Source organism: Protopterus annectens, chromosome 3.part0 (genome assembly GCF_019279795.1).
Source record: "Protopterus annectens isolate FY-2018-M chromosome 3.part0, PAN1.0, whole genome shotgun sequence".
Classification (NCBI taxonomy): Eukaryota; Metazoa; Chordata; order Ceratodontiformes; family Protopteridae; genus Protopterus; species Protopterus annectens.
In genome coordinates, this window is record NC_056731.1 from 889,052,110 (window position 1) to 889,070,571 (window position 18,462).

The following is an 18,462-nucleotide window of genomic DNA, read 5'->3' on the forward strand; positions in this document are numbered from 1 at the left end:
TACAGTGCTACAACAGTGTATATACCAGTATTACAATGGCAACTGTTACAGATCTACAATACGGCATATCACAATCCTGCGGTCCACAACCCTTACAACCTGCAATGCGGTCCTAACATGAGCAATGTGTGTGTAATATGGAATCGTATGTTAGGACAGCAAATATGGGGAATACATACTTTCACAAACACTGAAAGCATATGTGTGCACACACTCCAAATAAAATATAGTGGAAGCAGCTGTTGAGGTACTGACTGCATGCATTTGTCATGGAAATGCACCTTCCAGCAAGTACATGTCCCCAATGTCACACCAAGAATTGGTCTGCTGTGAAAGATGTTTGGCCACCAAATGTGCACACTTACATGCAACAGAGGCAGCCATGGCTTGCACACATCTTACATCCCATGGCGTGGGTCCCATACCCAACAGGTAGCACCCATGAGTTGGACATGTAGCCATACCTCACCATTGCATATACCATGGCAAACAGTGCAGTCATGTATGTGGCGAGGGTGTATGGGACAGGAATAATGTAGGAAATAAACAGATGTCACATGTAGCAAACCAGTCATGCAGGTTGCATAGTAACATGCCCCAACACTGAGGGAGTTGCAGGAATGTTTAGCAAGTACTGGTTATGCAGTACCCATGTCAGCAATTGCCTGCACTCTGCAAACATGTGGCCCATGGGTTAGGGTAATCAGATGTGACAGTTGTACCACAGGAAACATCAGCCAGGCCTCTCTACAGGTAGTGTATGCATAACATAAGAGGTCCCCAAAAGGCATGCATTAATTTAATTATATAATTGTTTTATTGATTGATTGATTATACTATATGAGGCAAGTATTTTTAATGCATTTTTACTCTTTGAAGGCTTGTGGTTAGAGCTGAGACGTTAAGTTTTTAATAAACCTATGTTTCTACTGGCTTGTCATTTTTGGTTTGTTGTGACATGTGTCTTATGAGGGATATGAAGTCAGTAACTCTCGTGGCTGTCACCATGCACTGACTAAAATCCTCAGACTATGCTTCTACAGTTCTAAGATAGGTGATCTGTGAGTAACACAAGAAACATAAGACTCCAAACACTGGCCAGTCTGCAGATAACCCTACAGGTGGGAGTTTCCACAAATACATAACACTGTTATGAGAGGTATTAAACCATGTAGACCAGCCATATCCACACAAACCCTGCTAAATCAACATTACTCCAAATGCAGAAGAGCAACACTTACATTCTGTAGTCATGTCTGGAACATTCCCCCTCCTGTTTGTTGGCCTGTCTCCACAGTATATGTTGTTAGAGGTATATCCCACTACCATCTGTGATGCTGTTTGCCAAACACCAACATGTCCTGCTCACAGTAAATGAAAAGGGCCAACACACCCACATGATGTTCCTAGTTATAGGAGTGTGTTTCTATGCAATTGTCTATGGGAATGTTACCACAGCTGTTCCACATGCAATCAGCTAGTGGGGGACTGCAATTCATGCAGAGGCCATCAGCTGGTCATGAGCATCACTTACAAAATACAACCTGCTGCATAAGCAAAGCAAGTGTACTTCTCCACATCCACCAGAGAGGGAGTGAGAGAGACAGAGACAAAGTAAGACAAGGAGGGGGTGGGATAGTAAAACCTAAGCATGTTTGTGTCACACACTTATCAGTACAGGGTTTCAAACCCCTGCCTGACTATGTATTGCTATCACATGTCTATGCAGTTATTGCATGCACCACAGAGATTACATGTTGGGGAGCTGTGCAAAGGTATATTTGATGGTGAGTGACATCTGCAACAGTGATAAAGGAGGGATAAGTTAGGTGTAGTACATGTGCCTGTCCACATAAACAGGTGTCAAGGTCGACACAGCCACACTATCTCAGGGACTCACACACATTATCACAGTTGGCAGGGTCAGGATTAAACTTCCTAACTAGCTAGTTTGCCACAATACAGTAATACACAGATATCACATACACCACAGGGGTTATCAGGATGATATATGGGCAAAGGGTATGTTAAGGTGTCTGATATCAGAAGGCATGCTTCAGTAGGCCAATGGGGAGGTGTAGTGAGTGTGAATGGCATCCAAATCATTATACTCCACAAACACACAGACACAGGTGTGCCAGTACTAACATGCATGGGTGCATTGATTCACAGGTGTGTAGGGGTTGACTGTGCCAGAAGGCTGTACAAGGCTAGGTAAAGGGTATACCTTGGCATCAGGCCACATGACAATGGTATGCAGTGTTGCTCAGAGGTGTAGTGTCTGGATTGGCCCACACAGGTGGGTATTGTATTCACCATCCAGTCATCTGGATTACTATTCTGGGTGGCCAGTGCTGTGCAATGCTTGCCATGTATGTGCTCTATATTCCATGACATGGACAGTATCTGGGATGTGCACACATCCCACATGCTTGTTTTGTGACATGTGGAAGTGTACCTGGGGTGTCTGGGGAATGTTGTGTAGACAGATTGTTATCATCAGATGTGCCAGTCCTGGCCTCATGTGGTGAGAACTGGCAATGGACACCAGGTTGACCCTCCACCTACATTGACGGCATGATACAGGTATTCCCTGGTGTCAGTGACATCTGTCCATACAGGGCATGTGTATAAGGCATAGTATGTCCTTTGTGGGTTACATTTTCTGGCTCTAAAGTTGTTGCAGGCATCCTGAGGGAACATAGTGAAGGAGCACTCTATGCAATGATTTGCCCATTGTAGGGATGGGACAGGGTGCCATGCCCTCTGTATAGTCCACTGCAATCACACCATGGTTACTATCTGTGGGCAATATGCAGGGAACTACCAACATAGTGGTTGTTGCCTAGCCGAGTATGTTTGTGTATGAGACATGGGTGGAGAGTGTTTTCTGGGTAATACAAGGGTTGCCTATATTGTTCGCCAAGCTGTGATGTCACATGTAGGGGTATGGATTGTCTACCTCACCCTCTCTGCTGTTTGACATCTGTTATCCTTGAACGTGGACATTGTGACATATAATAGGCCCACCATATAAGAAATTTGCAAAACCCGCTCCACAATGAGTCCTGTTGTTACACACTCACAGTTACCTCCACACAGGATATGTATGACACACACACACACACACACACACACACACACACACACACACACACACACACACACACACACCAAGTCTCACAGTTGCCATGTCTGGAATTATAACTCCTACCTAACTAGTATATCACACTACAGCATTGTGCAGTTATAGCATGTGTCACAGAGATTACTGAGCTAGTCCTTCCCCAGAGTTGCATGTCAAAGTGAATGACATCAGGCTTGCCAAAGTAGGGCAATGGAGGTTGTAGTGACTTTGAATGGCCTCAAAAGCATTGATTCCTACACAGACAAACACACACACAAACCTTTACACTTGCCATGTCTGGGGTTAGAACTCCTAACTAGTACATCACATGAAAGCATTATGCTGTTATAGCAAGTGCCACAGAGCTTACTGGGCTAGTCCCTCCCCAAAGGTGTATTTCAAAGTAAATGACATCAGCAACCTTGCCAAGGTTGGGCAATGGAAAGTGTAGTTCATAGGTTCATAGGTTGATACTAGGCTATCTGCCCTAGGGCCTATACATGCCTAGACATGACAATTCCCTAGCTATGTCTTCCCATAATATTTACTTCCCTGGATCCCTGTCTAGCAGGGCAGCTGACATGATCCTCGGGGTCAATTTCCTATCTCCCATCCAATCATCCAGGTTCCTTTTGAAGAGGGCCAAAGAGGCACTCTGCTTGACATGCATAAACAGTGTATTCCAGAGTCTGGGGAGTCTCTGGGTCAGGAACACATCCCTCCAGCATGTATTGTTCATTGCAATGACAAGATTTGATCTCTGGAGCATGTGGCTGGGAGGGTTTGGAATTCTTTAAGTGTAGCATGTCCAACAGCTGTGGGTTTGACATGGCATGGTATGTTAAGCAGAGATCGCCTCTGAGAACACAATATGTGACAGAGTATAGCTGGATGATTTTCAGATGGTCAGCATAGGGCATCTGGTTTAGGCCTGTGATTCATTTCGTGAGGTATGTCTGCAGCCTTTCTAGTTGTTGCAGATGTCTTGTGAGGTACATATGTAATGGGCCATTGTAGTCTGTACTGGGTCTACTGAGAGATGACAACAGTGGGACAATGGCCTCCACTTCCTGGATATAAAAGCCCTTAGTGGTGAGGTGTGCCACATAGGTGGGTTTCCTAACTGTTGTGGCAATGTAGTTATCAAACGTGAGACCACTGTCCACCTGTGTCCCTAAGTCTGTTATCACACTTTAGGTGTTTAGTGTACTGCCACCTATGTGGTACTTCACAGGTACATGTCCCTTCCCAAAGGGGATAACTATAAATTTCTTGGCATTGATCTTGAGGCCGTGGCTCAAGCACCAAGCATGTCATTCTGTAAGGCCCTTCTGTAGAATATCCACATCATGTGGGGATTCAATATTGGCTCCCAGTGTGCAGTCATCTGCAACCTTTGTTTGCCAGATTCCCTTACTGTTGGACTGTACTTCAGAGCAGTAAATGCCAAACAAGGGTGGTGCCAGGACTGAACCCCAAGGTACTCCAACTGTCACTTGTCCGGGGCTAGGGTTGGTGGCCCCTACATTTACAGTGTGGGTTCTGTCAGTACAGCAGTTGGAAGCCCATCAGGTGACATAGTGATTAATAGCCAGCTTGATACATTTATCTATGATTCCAGACTGGGGGATGGTGTTGAAGGCCTTGGCGAGGTCTGAATAGGCTGTGAGAACCACCTTACCCTCATCCACAGCTCTGGAAACAGATTCACAGTTGTCAATCAGGTTGAGGTGACATAATTGGCCCTTCACAAACCCAACCTGGTTGGGGGTCCAGTGTTTGCAGGCTGCTAATGTCTTTGTTTTAATTTTCATGATAATACATTCCATGGCCTTGCAGATCAGGCATGTCATACTGCTGGGGCTGTAGTTCCCAGGATCTAAGGTGGATCACCCATTGTGGACTGGGATAACTGTAGCTGTGCACCACACAGTGGGCATGAAGCCTGAGGTGTGGCTATGATTAGACATGGCACGTAGGTGAGGTGCCAGTTCAGTTTGTAGCTCATGTAGTACACAGCCCGGGATGTTGACTGGTCCCATGGCTGCTGTTGTCATAGCTCTGGAGAGTGTGTTTTTTACCTATGTGGCCATTATCAGAATCTTGCAATCTTTCCATGTTGAGAAGGGTCCTTTGGGGTGGGTGGGAGGGGGGTGCATTTGGCACTGAATTGATCTGCCAGGATATTGGCAATATCCCTGGGAGCAGTATATTTAATACCATCCTGTTGTAGCTCAGAGCAGATCTGAGCCTTGCCATTTAGATTCCTCACATAGCTATGGAACGGCTTGCAGTTGTCTTTGACATCTTTGGCTATATTATGTTCATAACTAGCTTTGGTGGATGTTATGAGAGACCTCTGCTTCTACCTGTGGCTGGTAAGGGAGTATTTTGCATCCTGGAAATTCCCCCATTTCTGCAACAGTTTCCTCCTTTTGTTGTACAGTATGTTTATGGCAGGGGGCAACCACATTGGCTTCCTTTTCTTGGTGGGGAGTGTCTTGGTTCTATATTGGATGGCACAATTCATGCATGAGTGGATGTGCTCATACAGTGCCTTCATGTAGGATTCAGTTGTCATCCTTTCAGTTCCCATCTGCATGGGTGTCATGATGTTAGTCACATCTGATGTGTAGCATGACGTTGGCTTTGGAGATGTGTGTTATGTAGGTTTCCTTACTGGGGTGTGGGGGAGGGATGTTGATGTTAAGGGTGATTAGCTCATGGGCAGACCTGACTACCGATGGGGTGACCATAGGTGTGGAGCATAGCTTTCACATGTTGGTAATGACCAGGTCTAGGATATTTGAACCCCTGGTGGGACTATGGGTTACTTGACCCAGGGCATTGGGAATTACGACTTCCAAGAACCGTTGGGCACACGTATTGGTACACAATTAGTTTTTCCAGTTAATGGCAGGGTAGTGTAAATCACCCAGTATTAGAGTGTTTGCTTGTATCATAAGATTTCACAGTATGTTTCAAAAGCTGTAGTGGGAGTCATGGGGCATGGTGGAGGATCTGTAGCAAACTATACAATTTGGAATGCAGTGTGACCTACTGTTAGTTGCACCAGGGGTATTTTAGACACATTCTGTTGGGCAAGTAACCTGGTGGTGTGAATATCCTTGGTGAATATGGACACCCATCCACCTTTATTGTTTTGGTCCTGGTTTGGTGGCCAATAGGTGTGGTGAGAGCTGTACCTGGTATTGCAGGGGTGCTCTCTGGAGCCTTGGATCAGGTCTTTGTTACTGCACAGTTATCGATGTTCTCCATTTTTAGGTGTGCATAGTGACTGTGAATGGCCACAAAAACAATGATCCCTACACACACACAGAGTTTCACAGTTGCCATGTCTGGGAATAGAACTCATACCTAACTAGTATATCACACTACAGCATTATGCAGTTATAGCACATGCCATGGAGCATGCTGGGCTACTCCTTCCCCAATGGTGTATTTCAAACTGAATGACATCAGCAGCCCTGCCAAAGTAGGGCATTTGAAATTGTAGTGAGTGTGACTGGCCTTAAAAGCATTGATACAACCTACACAAACGTTTACACTTGCCATGTCTGAGAATAGCACTCCTACCTAACTACAGCATTACACAGTTATAGGACACACCACAGAGATTACTGGGCTACTCTTTCCCCAAAGGTGCATTTTAAAGTGAATGACATCAGCAGGCTTGCCAAAGTAGGGCAATGGAGGTTGTAGTGAATGGTCACAAAAGCACTGCTCCCTACACAGATAAACACACATACAAAGTTCTACAGTTGCCATGTCTGGGAATAGAACTCCTACCTAACTAGTGCATCACACTACAGCATTACATAGTTATAGGATGCACCAATGAGATTACTGGACTACTCCTTCCCCAAATGTGTATTTCAAAGTGAATGACATCAGCAGCCCTGCCAAAGTAGGGCATTTGAAAATGTAGTGAGCGTGCATGGCCTCAAAAGCATTGATCCCTACACAAACACACACACACTTGCACACAGTTGCCATGTCTGGGATTAGAACTCCTACCTAACTAGTACATCACACTACAGTATTATACAGTCATAGGATGCACCACAGAGATTACTGGGTTACTGCTTCCTCAAAGGTGCATTTCAAGGTGAAGGCATCAGCAGGCTTGCCATACTAGGGCAATGGGGAGTGCAGTGTCTGTGCATGGGCCATAACCCATTCATCTAGAGGCAGACACACAACACTCAGGCACACATAGGTTTATATTCCACATGTATGTGTATACAACTGCTAGATGACTACTGACTTGTACAGTCATGTTACACAGTTAGCACAAACACCACAGACACTATAGTGCTGAGGGATACGAGAGGCAAATATCTACAGTGATTGACATTTGCACATCATGGGGTTTTAGCCAATTGGATGTGTGCTGAATGGGACAGGCCTGATGATGGGAGGCTGTTTGTCACTGTCTGTCACTCTCTACCACACATCTATGTATGTGCAATTTTGGCCTATTATAGTGTGTTGTCCTTGGATATATGTGTGTATTCCTATCCAATGTGTCTGCAAAGCATGACTGGTGTGTACTGAGGAGTGTGTGCACTAACATCTGCAACTGTCAGATATATATAGTCCACTGTTGTTGCCAGACATGGGCTTCATTTCTGTAAGTGTGGGAGCATGTCCAGTATGACCTTTTGTATTAAATGTGTGAATCCATTCCAGGTAGATTGTACTCCAGTGCAGGCTTTTGTGTTTTACACATACAGCTAGAAACCTGTTTCTGTGGGATATCTGTAGATTGGTTGGCAGTATGGGGATCAAAATGGGCAAAGGATAGTGGGTTACTGTAGGTAATTGTGTCTGTGCTGCTTCTGCTATATGGTCTTGGTGTTAGCGGAGATATTCAGACATACTTACTGTTTTACACTGTGATGATTTATGTCATCAAATACTGTCAGGTATACATATTTGCTTGTAGTGCTGTCCTGGGGAACACAGGGTGAATGCAGCTGTGTCCAGTATTGTGGTCTGCAGCCTACATATTCTTGCACAATCATGCCATTCTGGAGGGGAAGCTGCAGACACTTGCTGTTGTGTCTGTGTAAATGGTTCAGCACCTTGGTACAGTGGTGGCTGAGGATCCCATGCTTTTACATCCATCAACGTGACAGTATGGCCATATCCTGCTGTGGCCATACCTCAGAGATGTACAGATTTACACAGGTTACCCAGAGGCAGGGGTCATCATTCTGGACATTACCCCTTCACATTGTGGTTTACTAGCAGGTTTGTAGCCACCCATTCCTGTGTTTGCAGACAGGGATAGTATGTGCACACGGCTGAGTTTTGGACTTCACACACTCCATGCCACCCATGCTCCTACCCCCCCCCCTCTATTATTCTATCCTCTTCCAAACATTATGCAAACATTATCTGATATGTTCCCTATAGTTATCACCTCATCCCAGCAGTAATTTGGTGTTGGTCTGCAGTTCATGCAGTAGGACATGGTGAACATGTTACTGAGATTTGTCCACATGGCCTTGCATTTGGGTTCTGTGAAATGTTATGTTATTTGGGAGTCCATCACATAACATACATTGGCAGTACAGGTGAGACACAGGCCTTTGGCAGAGGACTGTAGGCCATTTGGTAGTGATGCAGGCCAGCTATAGCAGGCTGTTGCATTGTGTCACTCCTACAGTCTCAGACTGCAACACACTATATTCCCCTGGGGTGACAGGGTAGGTGTGCAAAGTGTTAATGCCAATACTGTCTGTCATTATTAATTTACAGCTGGGGACACACCTGCACGTGACACCTGTTCTGCATGCTGCATTCTTAGCTATTGCCATACAGAGGTGGGGGTCATATTGTACTCATTTCCAACAGCAGGGATAAGACTGGAGAGGTACCTGTGGGTGATGGTGGGGTGAGCTGGGTGCATGTGTGCTATGGACACTATTTCCATCTGACTCACAGATATGCAATGGGGCAATCCACTTATGTTGGCTTATGCAGAGACATCAGCTGTTTCTCAATACTTCATAGCTGTGACCTTTGTGGTCTGCCAGTGTTTGGCCAGACAGCATTGGTATTCCCTACTACAACCGCAAGTAATGTGCTGCTAATCTGTATGTACAATTCCAAGCTTGTGTCCATTTGATAGTTACATATTATACACTGCCTGTCTGGGGTACTTCCCCCTGTGTACTGCTTGTATGTCTGGGCCCACAATCATGCCACTTCCATCTTTCAGATGGTGATGCACATTACTTCCAAACATTTACTATGGCTTACTGCTGGAATGTGTTTTTCTGGGAAGCATTGTTTTTGGCACTGCAGTTGTGAGAACTTGGCCCTGTCATCAACAGTACTGGCCAATGGCCACCAGGACAAACCTCACCATGCATACAATCTGACCACTCTCACACAATATACAACACACACACACACCTAACACATGCAGCCCTGTATATTGTACACAAGCTACAATCTATCCTGCTACCTTGTTCAGCTCAGGTAATCTGTGCTCCACTATTATACCTACACATACATGTTACTTCATTTCTACTTAGGATTGGGGGCACACCTGACTTACTACATTTCTACATAGGATTGGGGGAGTCACAACTGACTGTTACTACATTTCTACATAGGATGGGGGGTGGGACACCTGACTGCTACTACACTTCTACATGGGATGGGGGGGCACATCTGACTGTTACTACATTTCTACATAGGACTGGGGGGCACACCTGACACTTGTACACATTTGCTATGACTGTACTGGTACTTCAGGTACTCCATTTCATTCTGTATTCTAACCTGTCATGCTGACTAAAGGCATATCAGTGTACTACAGGTATTAGGTTTGATTGACCTACATTTCATTTTCTGACTTCTTACCCTTCAGATCTAACATCCCACTGCCTGACCTATTGTAGTCTGTCTGTGTAGGTCTGGAATAGGGCTGTTCTCCATAGCCATCAATCAGAGGTCTTAGCACAGCCTTTGTTTGTGTTTGTCTATGCCTGTCCTGCTAGCTGAGACTTTTGTTGGGTATGTCAGCCTTCCTGACTGGCATGTGTGTGTCCTATGGACACACATGTGGCCCACCACATTTTCTGCAGTGAGCTTTGTCACCTCGTCTAGTACTAGCTACTGTGGAAACACCAGTATTTGTTACAGATCTCATGCTGCCACTATAGGTGTCTACTATCTGCTGGCATCTCATTCAGCCACCCTATTCCCTTGCATGCTCACATACATACCATAGATACAAGTAACAAAACATACTACTCCATTTGGCAATTTATAGGGAGAGTGACGTACCTTGTGGCTGTGCCAGTATTGAGGATGGTGCTGGAGGGCTGACTATGTCGGATGCACATAGTACACTCTCTATACATGGTTAAGCACAGCTAGGGTCATGTCTGGCATCCCTTTTGCTGTATGTGAGAGTCAGAGAGAGGTGTTATTCCCTGGGTTTTACTGTGTCAGTGTATGTGCTATGCTTTGCCTCTTTGCCGCAGCCTGGGCATACTGGTCACGTCTCCTTCTGCCTACTGGGGCAGGCTCAGGTTGTTCTTCCTCCAAGTGACTCTGTGACTGTGCAGGCCTTGGCAGTGGGGGGGCTGTGTGGCTCTGCCCCCTGCTGTTCCTGCTGCAGCTGTTTCTGCAGGATCATATTGTGTAGCATGGCACATATGACAATTTGGGTACATGTAGTTGTTGAGTACCGCAAGGCTCCACCGGATGTGTCTAGGCACTGGAACCGTGACTTCGGCATCCCAAATATATGCTCGATTAGGATTCTGGTCTGTGCATGTGCCTCATTATGGAGTTCTTGTTCAGGTGTGTGTGCATTTCTGATGGATGTCATCAGCCAATGCTTAACCAGCATCCCCCACTAGGTGGCCTAAGTGATGCCCCCACTGGCAAATCTCTGGTACAGCTGCGTCATATGCCAGATGTAGGAGTCATGATAACATCCAGGGCAGCCAGCACACACATTCATTATAATGCCCTGGGCATCACACACGACCTGGCAGTTAATGGAGGGGAAGCCCTTGCGGTTAATGTAGACCCTACCCTGCTCACTGGGTGTTACTTTGATGCGTATGTGTGTGCAGTCTATAGCACCCACTACCTCAGGGTATTCTGCAATTTGGTGGAAGAGGTGCATATTGCTGGTCAACGCCTCACGGCTGTTGTGGAAATATAAATGCTCACCAGCATGTGCTGACATGGCATCCAGGAACTGGTCGAGTACCTTGGATGCTGATCCCTGTGAGATCCCCATGATATCCCTAGCTGGCCTTTGGAAGGTATTTGTCGCTAGTATTCTTAGGCCTTCACATACCTTGGTATCCACTAGGATGGGGTCCCCTCTGTTAGTTCTGTGTGTGAGGTGGGGCCGGCACAGCTCAACACTTTGCTGTAGGAGGTCCCTGTCCACCCTAAAGCACTCCACTATCTCTAGCTCATGTAGCCCCTGGTAGGTTACCCTGGGTCTGTACAGTCTTCTCCTTCTCCTCTATGGGTTGGTCGTCAGCATTCTCATCCTCACCACCCTCAGCCTCTTCCACATGTTGATTTATGATAGCTGCTGCAGCCCCTATCATTTTGTTGCTTTTGTTTGGTAAAATTTCCCCACTTGTGTACACCGATGGTGTAGAGTTTGTGGGAAAAAGCAGAGGGAAAGGTGTTTGCATAGTTTATAGTGGTGTGCTGGGCTTTTTTGCTGCCTGTGTAATTGGCTGATTCTGATACATTTCGCCTGTCAGCTATGCTAGCTCTCCTTGATTACCTTCCTACTGCAGTTTTCCCTTCCCATTGCCTTCCTGTTTAAGCCCAGGGGTGCACCGCGCAAACACAGTGCTCAGATGTGCACGGAACTGCTATTTCCTGGTTTAATTTTTTTTTTCCCCTTTAAAACACAGTGTATGGCACACACACCCGTTTAGGCAATGTAAAGAGTGTTAGGCAGCCTCAGACACACCACCTTGCTTAGCTCTGCTAAGCTAAGGGCAAACCTGAGCCACAGGGCTCCAATAAGCTTATAGTATGCCTGACACACCCCTCTATGATGTCAGCTAGCTCTTAGGCTTGCACCATGGTCTTCCTGCACCGACACGGTTGGGAGCAGGCTAGCCATGAGGAGGATCTAGGATTCAGTATCATTCCCCCTCATTTGCATAGGATTGCCTGCTAATGCCTAGTTACAAGTCTGACACTGAGCCTTCCCCCTTAGCAACCACTATTCGCTGGCCATGTTGTCGTCTGCCTGCCATTGAGTATAATGGCAAAATTGTGATTTTAGATAGAATGCTTATTTCCAGTTTTTTTTTTTTTTTTATTTTCGACCCAATCCCATTTGCACGCCATTGCCCTACGCTCAAACAGCCGAAATCGGCTAAAAAAAATAAAAGAAGTTGTTTTTTTTTTCAACTGTTTTCCATGCCAATAGCCATATATTTGTCCATTGGCATGCTTTCCACATTATATACACCCTTTATTTGGAGCTGTCATGGCTCCATTTTGTAGTTTGCAGAAATGTACTCGGTTACTAACCATTTACATTTCTGCAGAAGACACTAGTCCTGCATAACTGTCTGCCAGCTTCCTGGATCGCAAATTCACCTCTTTTACATGGTTTTCACCTGCAAATGAGGTAATTTACATACAGGAGCTGTGTCCATGCAGGAATTGTGCAGGAGCCCTCGTGCACATCCCGGGAGCTTATTCCTGGATCGCAGGGCAGCCATATTGCCTCCAGCAGCTCCTGCATTATTTCTGCACATTGTGCAAAGCTTGCTGAATCCTGGGGTATGTCTACAGTCATCATTTGATAAGAACCTCCTTTACATTTATGTTCCATATTAAAAGTACATATACTATCCAAAAAGTTCCATGAATCACATATAAAGGAGGGTAATTTCTGTACTAGTGGGTTAAAAATGCTGTCGAAAAATTACAGAAATGCCCTCTGTACAGTTGTTAGGTGCTGATACAATTGGTCTAATTGGAAAATGTTCCATATTTTTATGTATCTTTGGCATGCCGAAAAGCACACCTATTTTTGGCTGTTCAATGTACAAAAAATGATATAACTCTGCATTGATATCTCCTTTCATCAGCATTTCATACAAGCATTTATAAATATATTTATAACTCTTATAAATATCATTTAAACTGATTTTACTATATTCCTCCTCATTATTCAACATTTCTTCAATAGCAGCATTACAAGTTTCAACATTCATCAACGGCCCTCCCACCTTATCAGCTTTCATGAACCTAATATTTTTATAATTTTTTAATTCATTTAAGGCTTTCTTTTTTGCATATTTAAATTATAGAAGGCCTTCCTAGCTTTAATGTGTAAGCCTTTTCTAATATGATTTTCACAAAATTGTTTGAAAGTTTTTAAGGTATTAAGTAAGGCAGGATTATACACAGAAGGCTTACTTATGCCTTTTTTTCACATGTACATCTTTCAAAATGTCATTTAAATTCAGTTTTCTAGTGCAGTATTTGAGGTCTAAGATAGTCTTAGTTACATAGCTTGGTGGTTGGAAATGACATTCAACCCCAATTCAAACACTTTATAATGAAATTGATTAACTGTGGGATTATATAAACTCTATGTAGGCTTCGCGCAGAGCCTACACAGAATTTACGTGTTTGTGCGATGGTGCATGGCATGCAGTAGTGCACGATGCATATTAATGAAGCGCTGGATGCCTAAGCTATGTTTTGTAACTGGCAACACTGTTGCTGGCCATGTAACCTCATAAATGAACACAGATAGCAATTCCATGTAAAGGAGAGGATCTACTGTGCACAGATTTGCATGGAATGCCACAATAATCACCAGGGCTTTACACATAGTGAAACCTTGTCAGCAAATACAGATAGCAGTTCTGCATAAGGAAGAGCACCTATGGTGCATGGATTTACAAAGAATGCCACAGTAATCACCTGGGGTTTTACAAACAGCTGTCATTCTGTTAGTGCAAAACATCTGCACAGAGGCCAACTTAATGATATGACAAATAACCAGTAGTAGGGACATATTTGGCATGGATGTCACATAGAAATGTATTAGAATGTAACACTCACAACCTTTTAGAGTGACAAGTGTGGATAGTGCCCATAATAATAGAGGATAAAGGGTCAGAAATAGGGACAGATTTTTAATATTAGGAAGTTGATGGACTATATAGGTTGCACATTAGCATGAACTTTCTGAAGAGCATGAAGTTTGAAACTCAAATGTGACTGTACTCTGCAATGGCATACCAAAGTTTGCCAGGAAAAAAAATGTTATGAGCAAAAGATCACAAATATGAGACAAAAACTGGACATTCCGCCCAGATCAGTAATGTTGAGAGGTATGCACTCATATGTATGTAATATTGAGTCACATTGGTCCAGAGATCATCCCTGTGATATGGCAGGAAGCCACATATTTGTTAAGGAAAACATCTGGACATCCTGGGAATATATGGACAGTTGAGAGGTATGAATGCGAAGTATATGGTCCAAACACAATACAGGACAGTGTACCTATAGTGCAGAGTATTGTGATATCCCATTCCTGGTATTCTGTACTGAAGCTGTGTTAATGACATACCTCTCAACCATGCCGAATTACTCGGTTTTTACCGAGTTTTGGGGTTCAAATGAAGGGGTGTCACGATTCCCAAGTGGCATCCCTTCATTTCTGATTTTTTTATTATTTTTTAAAATTTTCACGGCATTAGAGCTGACGTCATCGCGTACGCGATGACGTTAGCTCTTTCAGGGCTACCAGCTTGCGCGATGATGTCAGCTCCCCCTACCAGCCTGTCAGAATTGAGCTCAAGCACTTCCGGCATGCCTGGCTGCTCAAATGCAGGCGGAAACGGTCGGCAACAAACGGTTGCTTGAATTTATTGCTGCTGGAGTTGAGAGCAGGAACGGACTTGTATTGCTGCTGCTGGAGTTGCAAGTGGGAATGGACTTGTATTGCTGCTGATGGAGTTATGGTTACTTGGATTTACGGCAACAAATGGTTGCTGAAGAACGGTAAGGAAACTACAGGGAAGTGTGTGTGTGTGTGTGTGTGTGTGTGTGTGTGTGTGTGTGTGTGTGTGTGTGTGTGTGTGTGTGTGTGTGTGTGTGTGTGTGTGTGTGTGTGTGTGTGTGTGTGTGTAAATAATAGCTCAAAATAGTACTGAAAGGATGGCAGGGATCTCCTGCAGGCAGGATCACTGTGCGTGAAACTCAAAGACAACCTGTCACATTATCAAAAGCTTTCAGTCTGCTTTATATTTTTAATAGTTTAGATCCCACCTTGATACTCTCTGAAAACACACTGCATGGACCATGGACTAAACAGTTATGGCACAAAAAGGAAAGCATTTATTTTCGAGATATAAAAGCTAATTAATGCTAAACTGAAAACATCTATCATACAATCTATTTTTTCTTGCTTTTTACTACAGTTATTACTTGTCTCTGACAGTAATGTAAAGTTTAATTAATGATATGAATGGCTGACAGAGTTACTTTGCAAGAAAATGAGATGCAAATAAAGTCAGTCTTACAAGTATGGGTGGATACTTGTCCATAAAGTCATTTTACATATGGTGCTTTATCAGGAGTAAGACAGTTATACAAATCAGAATGTAGCAAATCCTCAAACTAAAAACACAACACTGAATTCTAGTTCATTGATCTCTGGTCCACACAGACTGGAGAAACAGTGTAGTAAGATTATACTAAACTCTTTTCCTTTATGTGTATTGTATATAGCTCAGATTTATAATGCAGTGGGGTATAGGGTGCAGAAGTTTTTCATCCCAGAAAAAAGAAAAGTGGGATTTTATGGTAAGCTCCTTTCATTGAAACAGGGCTTACACTCAGTTTAAATGTTATTCAAGAAACTACAACAAAATACCTTTAGGTCAAGAAGTAAAACGCTGAGCTAAGGCACTCTTACCTTTTAACAAATAATAAACAAAGGAATATATTTCTGTAATTGCAGAAAGCATGATCCATTACAAATGCAATAGATGATGCATTATTACTTTTTACAATAAAGCCCACGGTGTATTTACTTCTAGTTATTTATCCTGCTATATGGCTCTCTTGGTAGAACAAAAACTATAGAACAACGTATATAATGTTTTGCACCAAGTTACCATACTTCTTAAGTCCATTCCATTTGTGTAGGAGTACAGGTTTGTTTTTGCACCCACATTTTGTTGTTATACATTGTATAATGTTTCATCATGACACTAAATCCAGATTTCTGTTTTATTAGGAAAAGCAAAAAAGTAATTATGGATTGAAACTTTTTTTCAGTGTTTGATCAAGATGAGCAGACCTCCAAAAAATTGACCAAAATGAAGTAAAAAGGTTATGCTGTTTCTGTCACTTTTGTGTTTCTGCTGTGCTGCAAAATGTAAAAAAATCTAAATAATCATTGTAGAAGTAAAGCAGTATGCACACATTAGTGTTTATGGTAAATCGGGTGAAATACCCAGGTAATGAGACACTGAAATGGCTGCATGCAGGGGGACTCTGGTGCCATATTTTAGTTGCCTGTTCTTCAGTTTGCCTTTGAAAGTTGGTATCCCACAATTCCATTGGAGTAGGAGGGGTTATGTAATTATGTATGCAAATTAGATATTAATCAGCGTACAGATTTGTACCTATTTTTCATGAGCCTTGTCCAGATTTTTGATGTTTCCAGGTTGAGAGGTATGGTTAATGATCTGTAACAGGACATGGGGCTGCCATGTAAAATGATCACCCAGGGGAAGTGTGTGTATTGAGTAGGGACACACATGAATTGTAGGAATGAATACAGGGAAAGAGTACAGGTGAAATTCTTGTATGTACAGCAGAGGAGGGCATGTCAATGGAAGACTGCTTTAGAAGCAACACCGAGCACATATGTATATGGTACAGCATGGACTGTACAGTGAAAACAAGTTGTCTGTGACTGTCACACAAGGTGACATAATAATGGGAAGGATGTCTGTGTGAGATAAGGATTCTTACATGAATAATGCAGAGGACATTTATCAGGGATATGACATACAGTGGGGTAGGGTGCATATTGGGAAGCTGTACAAAATGATATATATGAATATGAATGTGCTCTCAGCAAAGGTCGCCAGCAAGGCAGCCACAGGTAAAGGACCATGGCAAACATTACAAGAACCAAACACAATCATGGACAATATCAGAATACCACCACCAATCCCATGCCTTTGACGTAACATATGTGATGTGGAGTGATAACAGATAAGCCTGCACATGCACACTTGACAACTATCATGATATATCCACACTCTATGAGGGTAACCATGCACACACTGTCTTGGTACTGTAATGTCTACAGGATGTGTGACGAGGGATGCTTCTATACCCATATGTGACAGTATGGTTAATACAATCTAGTTGCTTTGTGTGCATAGCATATATCTATGGCACAATATACACTATCATGATTGATATACATTCCATTAATTTTGTCAAACACCTATGTATGCAGTGTGTACATAAGCTGAACAGGTAGCACACATGCATCTGGTATAACTATTCTCTAAGGCCAAGAACAGTGCATCAATGGGCATAGACAATATCCCAGGATGCCAATGGGCATAGACAATATCCCAGGATGCCATCTTAATAGCATGAAATATGACCTATCAGGCCATCTGGAATTGCTATTTAACTGTAGTCTCCAAACAGCCTTTGTGCCTCATGAATGGAGAACAGCAACAGTCATCCTTCTGCACAAAGGTGGCCCATTTACAGACCCATAAGTCTCACTATTCTTATATGCAAAGCCATAGAAAGAATCATCATGGGAATGATCAATAGTGGTACAGCAAACCTCCAGACACTGGACACAACCCAGTTTTGTTTCATCAAGCGCAGGACATGCCTACTCAACCTGATGGACTTCTTTGAAAAGGTCACCAAAGCGATGGATGAGGGCCGAATGGTTCACACTGCCCACCTTCATCTGGCCAAGATATCTGACACCCTACCCCACTCTGGCATTGTTGACAAACTCAAGAGGTTAGGTACAAACCTGTATATCACCCAGTGGATAGCCAACTGCCTCACAGACAGGACCCATGAAGTTAGAATTGGGGAGTCCACCTCTACAAAGAGGTCAGTCACAAGTGGAGTCCCTCAGGGATTTCTCCTTGGAACACTCCTTTTTGGCAAATACCTCTCTGAAGTCAAGGCCAATGTTAATGGTCTCTGGCTGACTACATTTGCAGATTATTGCAAATTAAGAGCTGTCATGAATCCTACACTGACACAAATGT